At 38.0% G+C, this 21,193-nt stretch overlaps 1 pseudogene; it reads right to left on the reverse strand.

Annotated features, from left to right (window-relative positions):
* Window positions 1-1,607: 1,607 nt before the first annotated feature.
* Window positions 1,608-2,023, reverse strand: LOC143662603 (histone H3-like centromeric protein A pseudogene; annotated as a pseudogene).
* Window positions 2,024-21,193: the final 19,170 nt, after the last annotated feature.

Raw genomic sequence — 21,193 nt, forward strand, 5'->3', positions numbered from 1 at the left:
GTAATTTATGGCTAGTGTTCTAGGTCTTTTTTAGAAAATCTTACCTTACAGTGACAGAAAGAGGTTTTTTTTTTTCCCATGGACAAATATGCTTTATTTTGATATTTGCATAAATATGAGTTGATGTGGAAAAATAACAGGTTTCTTTAAAGGGTTAAAATTTGTTCAGTCAAAAACAGTACTCATGTATGAATTCAGCTAACTGACACATTATAAGTAGTAGTATCCATCACTAATCACTTTTAGCACAGACAAAATCTAAAATCTTTGGGTGGCATTTCTCATTTCTCAAATCTTTTAAACTGCTTCCAGATGCAATAAGGCAAAGTTTTTTTCTGTTCATATTCACTCCATTGGAGGCACAAACATTCCTCAATTTTTTTGTTAAATTTGAAAAGGTAATATACAAATATAGAACTTAATGTTAGCACATACTAAAAAAGTATAATCTGTGTATACTCTAAGAATCCATTTTAAGTTTTTTAATTAAAAATTATTTCTATTATCTCTCCAGTTATAAAAAATTCCAAAGTATAAATTATTATGCATCTTGATTTAAAAGTAAGAACAAAATGTTAAATTCTACAGGTTAGAATTTCTGAATAACATTGATAGCCATTCAGTGGAAGGAACTAGAATATTAAACCTCAAATATTTTGTATTTCAACCCCAATTAAGTTTTTGAAAAGTTATAAATTTGTTGACAGGTACAGTCCACTCAAAAACTTGATGTCCATAAAGATGAGATTAATCTGGTGGATGGAGATATACATACTAGACATGCTGGACCCTTCCATGCAACTCAGTGGTTGTCTCTTAATTTTTTCCCCTACGATTTAAATAAAATGAAATATACACATGGTAAAAATTCTAAGCAGTACAAAAAACTCTATAACAACAAGAAAATGTCCTTTTCTCCATTAACAAGCAAATTTGATGCCTTCAAAATAATTATAACAGTCATACAAATAATTTGTAACTGAAGTCAACCTTGGAGTCTCTTATCTAAAGATAACTCAGGTGTCTTTGGAATTGTGTTGATTGTTTCATATATTACTTCTGTTACAGTGGAAAGCCATGCAATCTTCAGTCTTCTTTTAAAAAAAAAAAGGGCAAAGCAACATAGCAGAACACACATACTGCCTGGAGATAGGAACTCTAGGCAGCACTCAGCTCCATGGATCTATCTGCTCATCGCTGCAGGGAGGGTCTTTGAAATTTTACTAACATATTTACTAACAAGGCATTTTCACAAGGTTAAGAAAAAGTTCTCTTAAAATGAGATCATTTGGTCCTTATAAAATGGAAAGCTTAACTCTGTCAGAGATTCAGTTCGTCTGGTCATTACTTAGCAGAAAAATATCTTTATTTAACATTGGACAAAAGGCCTTAGCCATCATGACCCACGCATAAATTTAAAAATAGGTCCAGCCTTTGCTAAAGAACAGAGGGAAGGCAAAACAACCAGGGACTAAGGATGGAGAAGGAAAATTCCTTCTGAGAAACTCTATCTCCAGTGATGAGAAGCTAGGTATTTTTCCTCCAAAACAAACACTTGCTCTCTGGGTGAGCAGGAAAGGCTTACAAGAGACGCTGGCTGCAGGAGCTCAGCCAAGTCCAGCTTCAGTTCCTCGGATCCTTCTGGCAGTTGCACATCCTTCGGGAAAAGGGTGACACGGCCAGCATGTAAAGAGAGGAGATAGGTGTCCTCAAAGAGATGAACTAGAAAAGTTTCTGCTGCCTCTTGTAGGGCCAACAGAGCCTGGCCTTGCCAGTTCAAGTCCACACCGCGAGAGAATATAGCACATATTTCTCTTACCAGAAGGCTGAAGGGACGCTTCCTTATCAACAGATCTGTGCTCTTCTGAAGCTTCTGGATCTCCTTCAGAATCCGATGTCTCCGCACACCACGGGGCCGGGAGGAAGTGCCTGAGGGGGCGGCCCGCCGCGGGGTGCCGGGGATCGCGCTCTCCCGGCGCCTCCGGGGGGTTTCCGGCTTGCGGCTCCGGCGGCGCGGGCCCATGACGGAGGGACCCCGGCGCCCGCCCCCGCGCCAGGCGTCCGGGCCCCACGCTCGCTCTCGGACTTCTGGGGCGAAGGGAGAGTTTCTGGGGGAGGCTCGGACCCGGCCGCGCGCCCTGGAGGAACCCGCAGTGAAGGAAAGGTAGCGCAGTGCTTGACAGAAAGTTTTAAAGGTTGTCTTTTTCATCTAAGAGGTTAATCACGTGGAGTTGTTTTTTGTGTAGAGCTGAGAAACGCACTTTTTTTTTTCTTTTCCATATACATAGCCAACTTCTTCAGTTTGATTTATTTCAGCTCCCCATGTATCTGATAATGTACCTGTGTCAAATTTTATACATGCCTGGGCTTTCCTGGACTCTGTTTTGTCCATTTTAAAATTATTACACCTGAATATAGTTTGAAGAATCAAAAAGTTTGACAAAGCTGTTAATGAAAAATGGCAATCCCTTGCCTATCCCAAACCTCTTCCTACTCTCTAAAAGTAACCATTTCTATTTCATTTTCTTCTTGTCATTTACTTCCATTTTACTATTATTGTGCTGCTGATTTCTCCCATGGATGATGTCTATTTTACCTGTATATATTCATACACTAAATACTTGCCATAATCATAGATTTCTCTTATCCCATCATCATAATATGAATATAATTAGGGATAAAGCAATTCATAATGCCATTTCTTAGACTTTTAAGTGTTTTCTTCAGCTGGGCCATGTAGTATCACTCAGTTCAAATTAATGTCTTCATATATATCAGATATTCCAACAGTATCATCTTGAAGATGTTTCTCAAAACAATCTGAGTGAGTTTTTCTTTTTCTGCCTTGGGGCTTAGTGTCATTTTCTTTTTTAATTTTTATTGATAAAACAACTTATAAGCACCTGCATTCTTAACATACGAACGTTCAGTGGCTCACAGTATCATCACTTAGTTGTATATTCATCACCATGATCATTTTTTAGAATGGTTGCATCACTCCAGAGAAATAAAATGGAAAAAAAAAAATCTCGAACGTACCATACGCCTTACCCCTCCCTCTCATTGATCACTAGTATTTCCATCTATCCAATATATATATATATTTAACATTTGTTTCCCCTGTTTATTTATTTTAAATCCATTTGTTTTACTCATCTGTCCATACTGTAGACAAAAGGAGCATCAGACACAAAGTTTTCATGATCACACAGTCACATTTGGAAAGCTATATCATACAATCATCCTCAAGAAAAATGGCTACTGGAACATAGCTGTACAGTTTCAGGCCCTTCCCTCTAGCATAATAACACCTTAATCTAAAAAGGGAATATCTATATAATGCGTAAGAATAACCTCCAGGATAACCTCTCGACTCTGAAATCTCTCAGCCACTGACGCTTTATTTCTCTCTTCCCCCTTTTGGTCGAGCAGGTTTTTTCAGTCCCTTGATGCTGAGTCCCAGCTCATTCTAGGATTTCTGTCTCACCTTGCCAGGGAGATTTTCACCTCTGGAGTCATGTCCCATGTAGAGAGAGGGGAGGGCAGTGAGTTTGCTGGCCGTGTTGGCTTAGACAGATAGGTCACTTCTGAGGAACAAAAGAGGTTCTCTGGGGGTGACTCTTAGGCCTAATTTTAAGTAGGCTTAGCCAATCTTTTGTGGGGATATGTTTCATATGAACAAACCCCAAGATTGAGGGCTTGGTCTGTTGATTTGGTTATCCCTCTTTTTTTTTTTTAAATTTTTTATTATCAAACCAAAATAGCATACAGTCATGAACATTTTTTTTTTTACATGGGCAGACAGCATTGCAGGCAAGCATTCCTGCCTGCTGAACCACCGTGGCCTGTCCCAGACATGAACATTCTTAACATACAAACATTCCATGCATGGTGTACAATCAATAGCTCACAATATCATCACATAGTAGTATATTCATCACCATGATCATTTTTAAGAACTTTTGCATCACTCCAGAAAAAAAAAAAACTCATCCATACCATACTCTTTACCTCTCACTCTTGACCACCAGTTTCCCATCGACTCAATAGATTTTAACCTTTGTTCCCCTTATTTTTTTTCTATACTCCTTAACAGTCCATTTCATGGTTCACTAGTATTTCAATCTACTCAATTTATTTTAACATTTGTGTCCCCTATTATTTAGTTTTAAACACCAAGCATTTATTTATTTATTTATGACTTGTATCTTTTTTATTGCATAGTATAACATATATAGAAAGTAAAGAAAAAAGTAATAGATTTCAAAGCACTCTTCAACAAGTAGTTACAGGACAGATCCCAGAGTTTGTCATGGGCTACCATACAATCCTCTCATATTTTTCCTTCTTCCTGCTCCAGAATTAGGAGTCTAGAGGTCTTAAATATTTTTTATCATCACAATTGACTTTTTTTCCTTCTTTTTTGTGAGAAATAACATATATCAAAAAAAAAAGCTATAAATTTCAAAACACAGCACCACAATTAGTTGTAGAACATATTTCATAGTCTGGCATGGGTTACAATTCCACAATTTAAGTTTTTACTTCTAGCTTATCTAAAATACTGGAGACTAAAAGAGATATCAATTTAATGATTCAGCATTCATATTCATTTGTTAAATCCTATCTTCTCTGTATAACTCCACCATTACCTTTGATCTTTCCATACTTCTCTTTAGGGGTTTGTTTGGGCTATGGCAATTCTAAATTTTTCATATGGAAAGAGTCCATCACTACTATAAGGTAGGGAGATGGAACTATCTGATGTTCTGGAGAGGCTGTACCAGGGACCCATCTGGAAGTTGTAGGTTTCTGAAAACTTACTTTAGTGCATAGAACCCTTGTGGAATCTTATATATTGCTCTAGGTGTTCTTTAGGATTGGCTGGAATGGTCCTGGTTGGAGTTTGGCAGGTTATGATAGGTAGCAAGGTCTAACTCAAGCTTCCATAAGAGCAACCTCCAGAGTAGCCTCTCGACTCTATTTGAACTCTCTCTGCCACTGATACTTTATTAATTACACTTCATTCCCCACTTTTGGTCAGAATGGAATTGTTGATCCCATGGTGCCAGGTCTGGATTCATCCCTGGGAGTCATCTCCCATATCTCCACGGAGGCTTTCGCCCCTGGATGTCATGTCCCACGTAGTGAGGATGGTAATGATTTCACTTGCAGAGTTGGGTTTAGAGAGAATGAGGCCACATCTGAGCGACCAAAGAGGGTAATGATTTCACTTGCAGAGTTGGGTTTAGAGAGAATGAGGCCACATCTGAGCGACAAAAGAGCTCCTTCAAAAGTAACTCTAAGGCATGCCTCTAGGTAATCTAAGCTTCTCCACTACCTACATAAGCTTCACAAGAGTAAGCCTCATGATTGAGGGCATGGCCTGTGGATTTGGGTGTCCCTCAAGTCTGACACAGTATCGGGATTCCATGATGGTAAGGTTGAATAGTTCCATAGTCTTTCTCCCATTCCTCAGGGGAATTTGCCAATACCTTTCGATTATCTGCTTAATATACTCTAGGATGAATCCAGGCATTACAATAATCTATACAGGATTAAAAGACCTGTTTCTTATTCTGTGCTCCCTGTGTTTCAGTTGTTCAAATGAGCTATACAGATAGATTGAATTAGATTATGCACTACAGAAAATTTCAGTTCCTGACCAAATAAACCTTTCCTCCATTGGTCTCAAAGAGTATGTGTGGTTCTAGAATATAGACACTGTCTTCCTTACCCTTATGTTTTGAGTTACTTTAACTCCAGTCTGTTCAACTTTGTTATCTCTAAATATCAGGTTATATATATAAAACAGCCTCTCAAAATCCAGAAATAATAATCACCACTCTGGACTTAATGTGCCTACTCTGAAAGCTTACAATCTAGGCCTCTGTTTTCTTTTAAGCATTTTCTAAAGGTGACCATACCATTCTTGTTTTTTTGTTCCTGATTATTTTGTCTCACCAAATGTCCCACGTGTTCATTCACATCGTTGTATGCCTCACTACTTTGTTCCTTTTTTTTAGGAGCATGACGTTCGTTCATTAGTATACACTATCCTTTGCCAATCTACTTCTCTGTCAGTGCATCCTACAGCCACCTGCATTCATCGGGCATCATGTACAGGGCCCAAAGTCCACAGCCCATCAGTGTTCTCAATTTTAGATTATTTCATTTTTTCCAGAGAAAGAAAACCAATAAACACACCCTCACTAAATAGGAAATCTAAACCCTCTTAACTCTTGCCCATCCCCCCATTATTTACCTCTGCTGTTGCTGTGGTAGTTGCTGATGGTTTCCTTTTGAACACCTTTGTACACTCATTGTACAAGAAGTCATATCTTTGAAATATTCTTGTGAGAACTAATCCATATTTCTAATGTTAATGAGTGGGACACATAGGTCTATAAAACCCCTTTCAATCTTGTTCATCTTCAATATGGTAATATTACTTATAGACTGTTCTAGTTTGCTAGCTCCCAGAATGCAACACACCAAAAATGGATTGGCTTTTAATAAAAGGGGATTTATTTTGTTAGTGCTTCAGAGGAAAGGCAGCTAACTTTCAACTGAGGTTCTTTCTTATGTGGGAAAGCACAGGATGGTCTCTGCTGGCCCTCTCTCCAGGCCTCTGGGTTCCAACAACTTTCCCCAGGGTGATTTCTTTCTGCATTTCCAAAGGCCTGGGCTGAGCTGCGAGTGCTGAGATGAGGTATGCTGAGCTGCTTGGGCTGTGCTACGTTGTGCTCTCTCATTTAAGCATCAGCCAGTTAACTCAAACATCATTCATTGTAGCAGGCACACTTCCTAGCCGACTGCAGATGTAATCAGCAACAGATGAGATTCACCTACCATTGGCTCATGTCCACAGCAACAGAACTAGGTGTGTTCACCTGGTCAAGTTGACAACTGAATCTAACTACCACATAGACCCACTAGACAACCACCCAACTCCTATCTATTCCCTTACTTTGGAGTTCAACTTCATTGGCCAATGGTTCACCTATCTCTAGCTTCTATGTATCTCTAAGTCCCCTATATTCTGTATTATAGACCTCTGATTATACCTTTATGCTGGTCATAAAAGTGGAATCATACAGTATCTATCCTTTTGTGTCTGGCTAATTTCACTCAGCATTGTGTCTTCAAGGCTCATCCATCTTGTCATGTGCATCAGGACATCATTTTGTCTTACTGCTGCATAATATTCCATCACATGTATATACCACATTTTGCTGATCCACTCGCCTGTTGATGGACATTTGGTTTGTTTCCATCTTTTGGTGATTGTGAATAATGCTGCTGTGAACATCAGTGTGCAAGTGTCTGTTTGTGTCATTGCTTTCAGTTCTTCGGAGTATGTACGAAGTAGTGCTATTGCTGGGTCATAGGGCAACTTGATATTTAGTTTCCTAAGGAACCACCAAACAGTCTTCCATAGTGGCTGGAACATTATACATTCTCACCAGCAGTGCATAAGTATCCCAGTTTCTCCACATCCTCTCCAGCATTTATAGTTTCCTGTTTGTTTAATAGCAGCCATTCTTATAGGTATGAGGTGGTATCTCATTGTAGTCTTGATCTGCATTACCATTATAGCTAATGAAAATGAGCATCTCTTCATGTGCCATATGTATTTGCTCTTCAGAAAAAACCCTATTCATATCTTTAGCCCATTTTATAATTGAGTTGTTTGTTCTTTTGTTGTTGAGTTGTATGATTTCTTTGTATATACAGGAAATCAAATCTTTATTTGATAGGTGATGTCCAAATATTTTCTCCTGTTGAGTTGACTGCCTCTTCACCTTTTTGACAAAGTCTTTTGAGGTGCAGAAGCATTTGATTTTGAGGAATCCTCACTCATCTATTTTTTCCTTTGTTGCTTGTCCTTTGGGTGTAAACTTTAAGAAGTGACCTCCTATTACTAGTCTTGAAGATGTTTCCCTCCATTTTCTTCTAGAAGCTTTATGGTGCTAGTTCTTATATTTAGGTGTTTGATCCACTTTGAGTTAATTTTTTGTGTAAGGTGTAAGATGGGGGTCCTCTTTCATTCTTTTGGCTATTGATATCCAGTTCTTCCATGCCCAACTGGGACAAAATAGTCTTTTGTCCCAGTTCAGAGAATTTGAGGGCTTTGTCAAAAATCAGTTGACCATAGGTTTGGTGGTCTACTTCTGCACTCTTGATTCGATTCTATTGGTCACTGCTTCTATCTTTGTGCCAGTACCATGCTGTTTTGACTGCTATGGCTTTATAATAGGTTTTAAAGTCAGGGAGTGTTAATCTTCCCACTTTGTTCTTCTTTTTAAAGGATGATTTTAGCTATTCAGGGTCTCTCCCTTCAAGATGAATTTGGTAATTAGCTTTTCCAAATCTTCAAAGTAGATTGTTGGAATTTTGATTGGTACGGTGTTGAATCTGTAGATCAATTTGGGGAGAATTGACATCTTAACTATTTAGCCTTCCTATCCATGAGCATGGAATGTATTTCCACTTATTTAGGTCTGCTTTGATTTCTTTGAGCAATGTTATGTAGTTTTCTGTGTACAAGTCCTTTGCATTCCTAGTCAAGTTCATTCCTAAGTACTTGATTCTTTTTTTTTTTTTTACATGGGCAGGCACCGGGAATCGAACCCAGGTCCTTGGGCATGGCAGGCAAGCACTCTTACCTGCTGAGCCACTGTGGCCCGCCCAGTACTTGATTCTTTTAGTTCCTATTTTGAATGGAAGTTTTTCCTTAACTGACTCCTCAGCTAGGTCATTGCTTATATATAGAAATGTTACTGATTTTTGCACATTAATTTTATATCCCACCACCTTGCTGACTTTGTTTATTAGCTCAAGTAACTTTATAATAGACCTCTTAGGATCTTCCAAGTATAGTATCATATCATCTGCAAATAATGAGAGTTTTACTTCTTCCTTTCCAATTTTGATCCATTTTATTTCTTTGTCCTGCCTAATTGCTCTAACTAGAACTTCTAGAACAATGCTAAATAATAGTGGTGACAATGGGCATCCTTATCTTGTACCTGATTGGGGGAAAGCTTTCAGTCTCTCTCCATTGATAATGCTGTCTATCAGTTTTTCATATATTCCCATTATCACATTGAGGTAGTTACCCTTGATTCCGATCATTTGGAGTGTTTTCATCAGAAAATGATGCTGAATTTTGTCAAATGGTTTTTCAGCATCAAATGAGATGATCATGTGATTTTCCCTTTTGCTTTGTTAATGTGCTGTATTACATTAATTGATTTTCTTGTGTTGAACCATCCTTGCATTCCTGGCATAAACCCCACTTGATCATGGTGTATAATTCTTTTAATATGTTGTTGGGTTCGATTTACTAATATTTTATTGAGAATTTTGGTATCTAATTAATTAGGGAGATTGACCTATAGTTTTCCTTTCTTATAGCATCTTTGCTTGGTTTTGGTATTAAAATGATATTAGCTTCATAAAATGGGTTAGGTAGAATTCTTTTTTCCTCAATTTTTTTGAAAAGTTTGAGTATGATTGGTGTTAGTTCTTACTGGAATGTTTGATAAAATTCCCCAGTGAAGCCCTCTGGCCCTGGGCTTCTCTTTATAGGAAGATTTTTGATGATTGATTGAATCTCTTTACTTGTGATTGGTTTGTTGAGATCTTCTATTTCTTCCTCAGTCAGTGTAGCTTGTTTGTGTATCTCCAGGAATTTGTCCATTTCATTTAAGTTGTCTAGTTTGTCAGAGTATAGTTCTTCATAGTATCCTCTTATGATTTCTTTTATTTCTTCAGGGTCTGTGGTAATGTGCCCCTTCTCATTTCTGATTCTGTTTATTTGCATCCTCTCTCTTTTTTCTTTGTCAGTCTTGCTAGTGGCCTATCAGTTTTATTGATTTTCTCAAAGAACCAACTTTTGGTTTTATTGATTCTTTCTATTGTTCTTTTGTTCTCCCATTCATTTAACTCTGCTTTAATCTTTGTTATTTCTCTTCTCTTAATTGCTTTGGGGTTAGTTTGCTGTTCCTTCTTCCAGGTGTGCTGTTAAGTCCTCAGTTTTTGCTGTTTCTTGTTTTTTAATGTACGCATTCAGGGCAATAAATTCCCCTCTCAGCAGAACCTTTGCTGCATCCCATAAGTTCTGATATGTTGTATTCTCATTTTCATTCATCTCCAGATAGCTACTGATTTCTCTAGCAATTTTTTTCAATGACCCACTGTTGTTTAAGTGCTATTTTAAACTTGGAGAATTTCGTTGGTAACAGAGACCATCAGGAGATAGAAATAGGGTAAGATATTGGGTAATTGGAGCTGAAGGGATACAGGTTGTGCAACAGGACTGAATGTATAAACTCAGAAATGGACAGCACAATGCTACCTAACTGTAATACAATTATTTTGAAACACTGAATGAAGCTGAATGTGAGAATGATAGAGGGAGGAGGGCTGGGAGCACAAATGAAAATAGAAAGAAAGATAGACGACAAAGATTGAGATGGTATAATCTAGGATTGCCTATGGTGTATAATGACAGTGACTAAATGTACAAATTTTAAAAATGTTTTTATGTGAGGAAGAACAAAGGAATGTCATTACTTCAGGGTGCTGAAAATAGATGGTAATTAATATTTTAAAATTTCAACTTATGTGTGAGACTAAAGCAAAAAATGTTTGTTTCGTACAAAATTTATATTTTGACTAGTGCATTTCCTAATACAACTTATGTAGATAGCTTGGTTGAACAACATAAGTACATGGAACCTTGGGTAAGACATGAGATTTTGTTGGTTTGTCCAGAGTGATGCTCCAATGAATCCCAGAGAGATTTGATCAGTGAGCAGAAAAGTATTCCCCTTTGGGGAATGGTGAGAACAGGGGAAAATTCAACCTCCCCAAGTTGAATTCTTGATATTCTCACAAGCAGTGTGGACAACCAAAGCTATAGGCTGAGCCCCCAGTCTTGGGGTTTGTTCATATGAAACTTAACCCCACAAAGAATAGGCCAAGCGTACTTAAAATTAAGCCTAAGAGTCACCCCAAGAGAACCTCTTTTGTTACTCAGATGTGGCCTCCCTCTCTAGCCAACACAACAAGCAAACTCACCACCCTCCCCCTGTCTACGTGGGGCATGACTCCCAGTGGTGTGAAACTTCCTGGCAACGAGGGACAGAAATCCAAATATGAACTCGACTCAGCATCAAGGGATTGAGAACAACCCTAGAATGAGCTGAGACCCAGCATCAAGGGATTGAGATAATCCTCTTGACCAAAAGGGGGAAGAGTGAAATGAGACAAAGTGTCAATGGCTGAGAGATTCCAAACAGAGTTGAGAGGTTATCCTGGAGGTTATTCGTATGCATTAAGTAGATATCACCTTGTTATCTAAGAGGAAATGGAGAGGCTGGAGGGAACTGCCTGAAAATGTGGAGCTGTGTTCCAGTAGCCATGTTTCTTGATGATGATTATATAATGGTGTAGCTTTCACAGTGTGACTGTGCGATTGTGAAAACCTTGTGTCTTATGCTCCTTTTATCTACCCTGTCAACAGATGAGCAGAACATGTGGAATAGGGATAGATTATAGGGGGAACAAATGTTAAAATAAATTTACTTTGAAATGCTAGTGATCAATAAAAGGGAGGAGTAAGGGGTATGGTGTGTATGTTTTTTTTTCTGTTTTCATTTTATTTTTCTGTTGTCTTTTTGTTTCTTTTTCTGAATTGATGCAAATGTTCTAAGAAATGATCAGGATGATGAATCTGCAGCTATGTGATGATATTGAAAATTACTGATTATGCATGTACAATGTAATGATCACATATTGGGAATGTTTGTTTCTTCCTGTAATTTTTTTTTAATTAATAAAAAATTTTTTTAAAAAGTGTGCTATTTAATCTCCATATAATTGCGAATGTTCTCATTCTTTTGTGGTAATTGAGATCCACCTTCATCCCATTGTGAATCAGAGAAAGTGCTTTGAATAATTTTAATGTTTTTAAATTTATAGAGACCTGTTTTGTGCCCCAGCATATGATCTATCCTGGAGAATGTTTCATGACCACTAGGGAACAATATGTATCATTGTTTTTGGGGGTGCAATGACCTATATATGTCTGTTATGTCTAATTCATTTATCAATTTATTTTATTTTTCTATTTCCTTGTTGATCTTATGTCTGGTTGTTTTATCTATAGAAGAGAGTGCTCTATTGAAGTCTCCTACTATTATTGTTGAAACATTCATTGCTCCCTTAAGTTTTGCCAGTGTCTGTCTCATGTACTTTGGAGCTCCTTGATTAGGAGCAAAAATTTTTATGATTGTTATATCTTCTTGGTGAATTGACCCTTTAATTAGTATACAGTGTTTTTCTTTGTCTCTTTTGATGTCTTTACATTTAAAGTCTATTTTGTCCGATATTAGTATAGCTACTCCTGTTTTGTTTGGTTACAACTTGCATGGAAAATCTTTTTCCATCTCTTCACTTTCAATCTATTTGTATCCTTCTGTCTAAGATGAGTCTCTTGTAAGCAGCATATAGCTGGATTATGCTTCTTAATCCGTTCTACCAATCTGTATCTTTTAATTAGTAAATTCAGTCCATTAACATTCAAAGTTATTACTGAAAAGGCATTTTTTAATTCCACCATCTTATCATTTTTATTTTATTTGTCAGATCTATATATTCTTTTCCCTCTTTCTCCTTGTATTCTTTAAATTACCCTTAGTGGTATCTTCAATTCTGTGCCCTCCTCCAGACATCCCTCTCCTGTCTTTTTTTTTTTTTTCTCAGTCGGCAGAACTCCTTTTAGAGTTTCTTGTAGCGCTGGTCTCTTGTTGACAAATTCTTTCAGGACTTCTTTGTCTGTGAAAACATTAATCTCTCCCTCAATTTTAAACGACGATTTGGCTGGGTATGGAATTCTTGGCTGAAAGTCTTTCTCTTTCAGGATCTATCACACCATTGCCTTCTCACCTTCAGGGTGGTACTTGAGTAGTCTGAATTCAGTCTTATTTGGTTCCCCTTGTATGTGGTAGATTGTTCACTTGCTGCTTTCAGGATTTTCTGCTTCTCTCCAACATTTGACAGACTGATTAATATGCTCTACATTTTCAGGCAGTTCCCTCCAGCCTCTCCATTACATCTTGAATAACAAGGTGATATCTATTTAATGCGTCAGAATAACCTCCAGGATAACCTCTCGACTCTGGAATCTCTCAGCCATTGACACTTTGTCTCATTTCACTCTTCCCCCTTTTGGTCAAGAAGGTTTTCTCAATCCCTTGATGCTGAGTCTCAGCTCATTCTAGGTTTTCTGTCCCACATTGCCAGGAAGGTCCACCCCCTGGGAGTCATGTCCCACATAGACAGGGGCAGGGTGGTGAGTTTGCTTGTTGTATTGGCTAGAGAGGGAGGCCACATCTGAGTAACAAAAGAGGTTCTCTTGGGGCGACTCTTAGGCCTAATTTTAAGTAGGCTTGACCTATCCTTTGTGGGGTTAAGTTTCATATGAACAAATCCCAAGACTGAGGGCTCAGCCTATAGCTTTGATTGTCCCCACTGCTTGTGAGAATATCAAGAATTCAACTTGGGGAAGTTAAATTTTCCCCCATTCTCACCATCCCCCAAAGGGGACTTTGCAAATACTTTTTTATTCACTGTTCAAATCACTCTGGGATTTATCGGGGCATCACTCTGGACAAACCAGCAAAATCTCATGTCCTAGTCAAGGTTCCATGTACTTATGGTGTTCAGTAAAACTGTCTACATAAGTTGTATTAGGAAATGCACTAGTCAAAATATAAATTTTGTACCAAATAAACAGTTTTTGCTTTAGTCTCACACATAAGTTGAAATTTTAAAATATTAATTACCATCTATTTTCAGCACCCTGAAGTAATGACGTTCCTTTGTTCTTCGTCATGAAAAAATGTTTTTAAAATTTGTACATTTAGCCGCTATCATTATACACTGTAGGCATTCCTAGATTATACTATCCCAGTATTTATTGTCTATCTTTCTTTCTGATTTCATTTGTGCTCCCAGCCCTCCTCCCTCTATCATTCTCACATTCAGCTTCATTCAGTGTTTTAACATAATTGTATTACAGTCAGGTAGTATTGTGCTGTCTGTTTCTGAGTTTTTACATTCAGTCCTGTTGCACAGTCTGTATCCCTTCAGCTCCAATTACCCAATATCTTACCCTATTTCTATCTCCTGATGGTCTCTGTTACCAAAGAAAAATCCCAAGTTTAGTCACTAATGTCAGTTCATATCACTGAGACCATACAGTATTTGTCCTTTTGTTTCTGGCTAATCTCACTCAGCTTAATGTCCTTAAGGTCCATCCACGTTGTTATATACTTCATAACTTTATTCTGTCTTACAGCTGCATAATATTCCATTGTATGTATATATCACGGTTTGTTTAGCCACTCCTCTGTTGATGGACATTTTGGCTGTTTCTATCTCTTCGCAATTGTAAATAATGCTGCTATAAACATTTGGTGTGCAAATGTCCATTTGTGTCCTTGCCCTCATGTCCTCTGAGTAGATACCTAGCAGAGGCATTTCCAGGTCATATGGCAATTCTATATTTAGCTTTTTGAGGAACCGCCAAACTGCTTTCCACAGTGGTTGTACCATTTGACATTCCCACCAACAGTGGATAAGTGTGCCTCTTTCTCCACATCCTCTCCAGCACTTGCCATTTTCTGTTTTATTGATAATGGCCATTCTGGTGGGTGTGAGATGATATCTCATTGTGGTTTTCATTTGCATTTCTCTAATAGCCAGGGAAGTTAAGCATCTCTTCATGTGCCTTTTGGCCATTCGTATTTCCTCTTCTGAGAAGTGTCTGTTCAAGTCTTTTTCTCATTTTGCAATTGGATTGGCTGTCTTTTTGTTGTTGAGTTGAACAATCTCTTTATAAATTCTGGATATTAGAACTTTATTTGATATGTCGTTTCCAAATATTGTCTCCCATTGGGTAAGCTGTCTTTTTACTTTCTTGATGAAGTTCATTGATGCATAAAAGCGTTTAATTTTGAGGAGTTCCCATTTATTTATTTTGTTCTTCAATGCTCTTGCTTTGGGTGTAAGGTCTAGAAAACAACCTCCGAGTATAAGATTTATAAAATGTTTCTCTACATTTTCTTTTAACCATTTTATGGTCTTAGATCTAATGTTTAGGTCTTTGATTCATTTTGAGTTAACTTTTGTGTAGGGTGTGAGATATGGGTCCTCTTTCATTCTTTTGCATATGGATATTCAGTTCTCTAGGCACCATTTATTGAAGAGACTGTTCTGTCCCAGGTGAGATGGCTTGGCTGCCTTATCAAAGATCAATTGTCCATAGATGAGAGGGTCTATATCTGAACACTCTATTCAATTCCATCGGATAATATATCTATCTTTCTGCCAGTACTGTGCTGTTTTGATCACTGTAGCTTCACATGTGCCTTAAAGTTAGGTAGTATGAGACCTCCGACTTCATATTTTTTTCTCAGGATACTTTTAGCTATTCGGGGCACCCTGCCCTTCCAGATAAATTTGGTTATTGGTTTTTCTATTTCTGAAAAGTAAGTTGTTGGGATTTTAATTGGTGTTGCATTGAATCTGTAAATCAATTTAGGTAGAATTGACATCTTAATTATATTTAGTCTTCCAACCCATGAACACGGTATGCCTTTCCATCTATTTCGGTCTTTTGTGATTTCTTTGAACAATTTCTTGTATTTTCTTTGTATAGGTCTTTTGACTCTTTAGTTAAAATTATTCCTAAATATTTTATTCTTTTGGTTGCAATTGTAAATGGAATTTGTTTCTTGATTCCCCCCTCAGATTGTTCCTTACTAGTGTATAGAAACACTACAGATTTTTGAGTGTTGATCTTGTAACCTTCCACTTTGCTGTACTCATTTATTAGCTCTAGTAGTTTTGCTGTGGATTTTTCGGGGTTTTCGACATATAGTATCATATCATTTGCAAATAGTGAGAGTTTTACTTCTTCCTTTCCAATTTTGATGTCTTGTATTTCTTTTTCTTGTCTAATTGCTCTGGCTAGACTTCCAACACAATGTTGAATAACAGTAGTGATAGTGGACATCCTTGTCTTGTTCCTGATTGCAGGGGTAAATTTTCTGTTTTTCCCCATTGAGGATGATGTTAGCTGTGGGTTTTTCGTATATTCCATTTATCATTTTGGGAAAGTTCCCTTCTGTTCCTATCCTTTGAAGTGTTTTCAACAGGAATGGATGTTGAATTTTGTCAAATGCCTTTTCTGCATCAATTGAGATGATCATGTGGTTTTTCTGCTTTGATTTGTTGATATGGTGTATTACATTAATTGATTTTCCTATGTTGAACCATCCTTACATACCTGGGATGAATCCTACTTGGTCATGAGATGTAATTCTTTTAATGTGTTGCTGGATTCAATTTGCTAGAATTTTGTTGAAGATTTTTGCTTCTATATTCATTAGAGAAATTGGTCTGTAGTTTTCTTTTTTTCTAATATCTTTGTCTGGTGTTTGTATGAGGGTGATGTTGGCTTTGTAGAATGAGTTAGGTAGCTTTCCCTCCTCTTCAATTTTTTTGAAGAGTATGAGCAGGATTGGTACTAATTCTTTCTGGAATGTTTGGTAGAATTCACATGTGAAGCCATCTGGTCCTGGACTTTTCTTTTGAGGGAGCTTCTTATTGACTGATTCAATTTCTTTACTTGTGATTAGTTTGTTGAGGTCATTTATTTCTTCTCAAGTCAAAGTTGGCTGTTCATGCCTTTCTAGAAAGTTGTCCATTTCTTCTACACTGTTGTATTTATTAGCATAAAGTTGTTCATAATATCCTGTCATTATTCCTTTATTTCTGTGGGTTCATTGGTTATTTCTCCTCTTGTGTTTCTGATCTTATTTATTTGCATCCTCTCCCTTCTTCTTTTTGTCAATCTTGCTAAGGGTCCATCAATCTTATTAATTTTCTCATAAAACCAGCTTCTGGTTTTGTTGATTTTCTCAATTGTTTTCATGTTCTGAATTTCATTTATTTCTGCTCTAATCTTTGTTATTTCTTTCCTTTTGCTTGCTTTGGGGTTAGTTTGCTGTTTTTTCTCTACTTCTTCCTAATGGACAGTTAATTCCTTGATTTTTACCCTTTCTTTTTTTTTTGATATAGGCATTTAGGGCAATAAATTTCCCTCTTAGCACTGCCTTTGCTGCATCCCATAAGTTTTGATTGTTGTGTTTTCATTTTCATTTGCCTCGGGATATTTACTGATTTCTCTTGTAATTTGTTCCTTGACTCACTGGTTGTTTAAGAGTGTGTTGTTGGGCGGGCCGCGGTGGCTCAGCGGGCAAAGTGCTTGCCTGCTATGCCGGAGGACCTCGGTTCGATTCCCGGCCCCAGCCCATGTAACAAAAACGGAGAAACAGAATACAATAAAACAAGAAAATGTTTAAAAGATGTTTCCCTTTCTTCCTTCCTTCCTTCCTTCTATCCTTCCTTCCTTCTCTCTGTCTTTCCTTTAAAAAAAAAAAAAAAAAAAAAAGAGTGTGTTGTTGAGCCTCCACATATTTGTGAATTTTCTGGCATTCTGCCTATTATTGATTTCCAACTTCATTCCTTTATGATCTGAGAAAGTGTTTTGTATGATTTCAATCTTCTTAAATTTATTGACACTTGCTTTGTGACCCAGCATATGGTCTATCCTTGAGAATGATCCATGAGCTCTTGAGAAAAGGTGTATCCTGCTGTTGTGGGGTGTAATGTTCTATAAATGTCTGTTAAGTCTAGCTCATTTATTATATTATTCAAATTCTCTGTTTCTTTATTGATCCTCTGTCTAGATGTTCTGTCCATTGATGAGAGCGGTGAATTGAAGTCTCCAACTATTGTGGTAGATGTGTCTATTTCCCTTGTCAGTGTTTTCCGCATATATTTTGGAGCATTCTGGCTCGGTGCATAAATATTTATGATTGTTATGTCTTCTTGCTGAATTGTTCCTTTTATTAATACATAGTGTCCTTCTTTATCTCTTTTAACTGTTTTACATTTGGAGTCTAATTTGTTGGATATTAGTATAGCTACTCCTGCTCTTTTCTGATTGTTATTTGCATGAAATAAGTTTTCCAAATCTTTCACTTTCAACCTATGTTTATCCTTGGGTCTAAGATGTGTTTCCTGTAGACATCATATAGATGGGTCCTGTTTATTAACCATTCTGCTGGTCTATGTCTTTTGATTGGGGAGTTTAATCCATTAACATTTAGTGTTATTACTGTACAGGTAGTACTTTCTTCTACCACTTTGCCCTTTGGATTTTATATGTCATATCTAATTTTCCTTCTTTTTTTACCTTTACTCATAGTCTTCATTTCTACACTCTTCTCCACACCACTCCTCTGTCTTTTCATATCTGTCTCTAGCACTCCCTTTAGTATTTCTTGCGGAGCTGGTCTCTTGGTCACAAATTCTCTCAGTGATTTTCTGTCTGAAAATGTTTTAGTTTCTCCTCATTCTTGAAGGACAATTTTGCTGGATATAGAATTCTTGGTTGGCAGTTTTTCTCTTTTAGTAATTTAAATATATCATCCCACTGTCTTCTTGCCTCCATGGTTTCTGCTGAGAAATCTATGCATAGTCTTATTGGGCTTCCCTTGTATGTGATGGATTGTTTTTCTCTTGCTGCTTTCAAAATTTTCTCTTTCTCTTTGACCTCTGACATTCTGATTAGTAGGTGTCTTGGAGTATATGTATTTTGACCTATTCTCTTTGCATATGCTGCACTTCTTGGATCTGTAATTTTAAGTCTTTCATAAGAGTTGGGAAATTTTCAGTGATAGTTTCCTCCATTAGTTTTTCTCCTCCTCTTCCCTCCTCTTCTCCTTCTGGGACACCCACAACATGTATGTTCATGCGCTTCATACTGTCTTTCAATTCCCTGAATCCCTCCTGATGTTTTTCCATTTTTTTCCCTATATTTTCTTTTGCTTGTCGGATTTCAGATGTTCTGTCCTCCAGTTCACTCATCCTAAATTCTGCCTCTCAAAATCTACTATTGTAGGTTTCTATTGTTTTTTTCATTTCTTCTACTGTGCCTTTCATTCCCATAAGTTCTGAGATTTGTTTTTCAGACTTTCGATTTCTTATTTTTGTTCATTTCTTGCCTTCTTTTTATCCTCCTTCAAATCACGGATTTGATTTTTGTTGAGGTTTTCCATGTCTTTTCGTACATTCTGAATTAATTGTTTCAGCTCCTGTATGTCATTTGAATTGTTGGTTTGTTCCTTTGACTGGGCCATATCTTCAATTTTCCTAGTGTGATTTGTCATTTTTTGCTGGTGTGTAGGCATTTAATTACCTTAATTAGTTCATTCTAGAGATTGTTTTCACTTCTTTTACCTAGGGTTTTCTTGCTGGATGAATTTGTTGTCTGTCTGTTCTTTGACATTCAGTTCAGCTTTTTCTGGACCTCTAGGTTAGGTTTTGTGTAACAGAGGAGAATTTTTCAGTTCTTGTTTTCTTGTTTCTTGACCTGCTTGTATGGTGCCTCCCCCCCCCCCCCCCCGCCACCTCCCCCTTAGGAGTGTCTACTTAGGTATTATAGACCCCGGTCAGATTTTCTCAGACCACACTGGCCTCCTATCTGGAGGAAAGAGTCACCTGCATCAGTTTTCTCTGAGGGTGATACCTAGCAAGTTGAAAGACTTTCCTGTGAAGTCTCTGGACTCTGTTTTTCTTATCCTGTCCAGTATGTGGCGCTTTTCTGTCTGCAGGCCCCAGCAGTATAAGAGGATGTGGTAACTTTAACTTTGGCAGACTCTCCCTGTGGTGGAGACAGAGGAGAGGTTGTAGGCTGGTTTTAATGGCTTCAAATTACCAAGCCCTGGTGTCTGAATTCCTTAAGGGAGAGATTCCACCTGAGTTGGGCTTCACCCCTCCCCTGGGAAGGCACAGACTCCAGACAAGCCCTCACACGAGCTTGTTTATGCCTATGCCTGGGTCAGTTGCAGCCTGAGAAGTCCTGCTGCTGTATCCAAAGACAGTCAAGTCTTCGTAGAAACACAGCCATAAAAACCTCTGTTTCTGTTTTTTTTTCTTTTTCTGTCTGCCCTACCACCTTGGTGCTGGGGCAAAAATGAGCAACCTCCACTTTGACCAGGTTCACCTGTGTTGGGGGCCTATTTTTAGTTGGCAGAATTTGTTAATTAATTCCACAATTGGCGTTTGGTTGTGCTCAGCCTCTGCTACTGATCAAGTATCTTTTCTTTCTCCTCTGGGAAGCAGGCTGTGTGGGACAGGCGCTGGCCACCACGGCTTGGGGAACTCACGGTTCTGGGGGGCTCGCAGCCTGTCCAGCTGTTCCAGACTGGGGTACGCTGTGTGTACGGTCACTGACGTGGTCCCAGGAGCTGTTCTGTATTGTTTCTGGTTACTTAGTAGCTGTTCTGGAGGATGAACTAAATCATGCACCTTGCTAAGCCACCATCTTGGCACCTCAGCCAATGATTCTTATATTTGAGTGCTTTGTTTTGTCTTTCATTTCCCTGAGATCCAATTCAGTTTTTTCCATTTGCTGTTTTGAGTCTTTGAAGTCAGTTATCCTGTCCTCTATATCAGTTTTTTCTGTCTCTTCAAGTCTGGCGTGTGTGCCTCTAGTATGGTTTTTTTTTTTTGGTCAACAGAGTCTTTAATCTCCATAATATCTGCTTTATTTCTATTTATTCTTTCAAATTCCTCTTTATGCTCTTCTACTGTCTTCTTGATTTCCTTTATGTCATTTGCTATCTCACTTATTTTCTTAAGTAGAGTTGTATGAATATCTTTCATTAGTTGTTCCAATGTCTGTATCTACTATGATGTTTTAATGTGGTCATTAGGCAGGGTGATATCTGTCTGCATTATGATATGCTTAGTGATCTTCTGCTGTCTTCATTGCATGTAAAGATCTTGATTGATTTACTTTGGGAGTTGATTTCTTTTAGTAGTCTAAGACCTTGTGTTTGCAGGATGGTTATAAAGCAGGGAGCAGGGTACAGGGTGGGGCAGACAGTACAGTGATTTGTTTCAGGGCAGGTATAGGCACAGGCTGGGGATGTTACACTGATGCTTGTGAATGTGGGCACCCAGTGGCCTGGGAGGATGTAGCTGTGCAGGTGCACCAGTCTGGGGATCGTAACTCTGGTGTGCACTGGTATAAGGCATGGGGCCC

The sequence above is a fragment of the Tamandua tetradactyla genome, chromosome 18 (assembly GCF_023851605.1).
Source record: "Tamandua tetradactyla isolate mTamTet1 chromosome 18, mTamTet1.pri, whole genome shotgun sequence".
Lineage (NCBI taxonomy): Eukaryota > Metazoa > Chordata > Mammalia > Pilosa > Myrmecophagidae > Tamandua > Tamandua tetradactyla.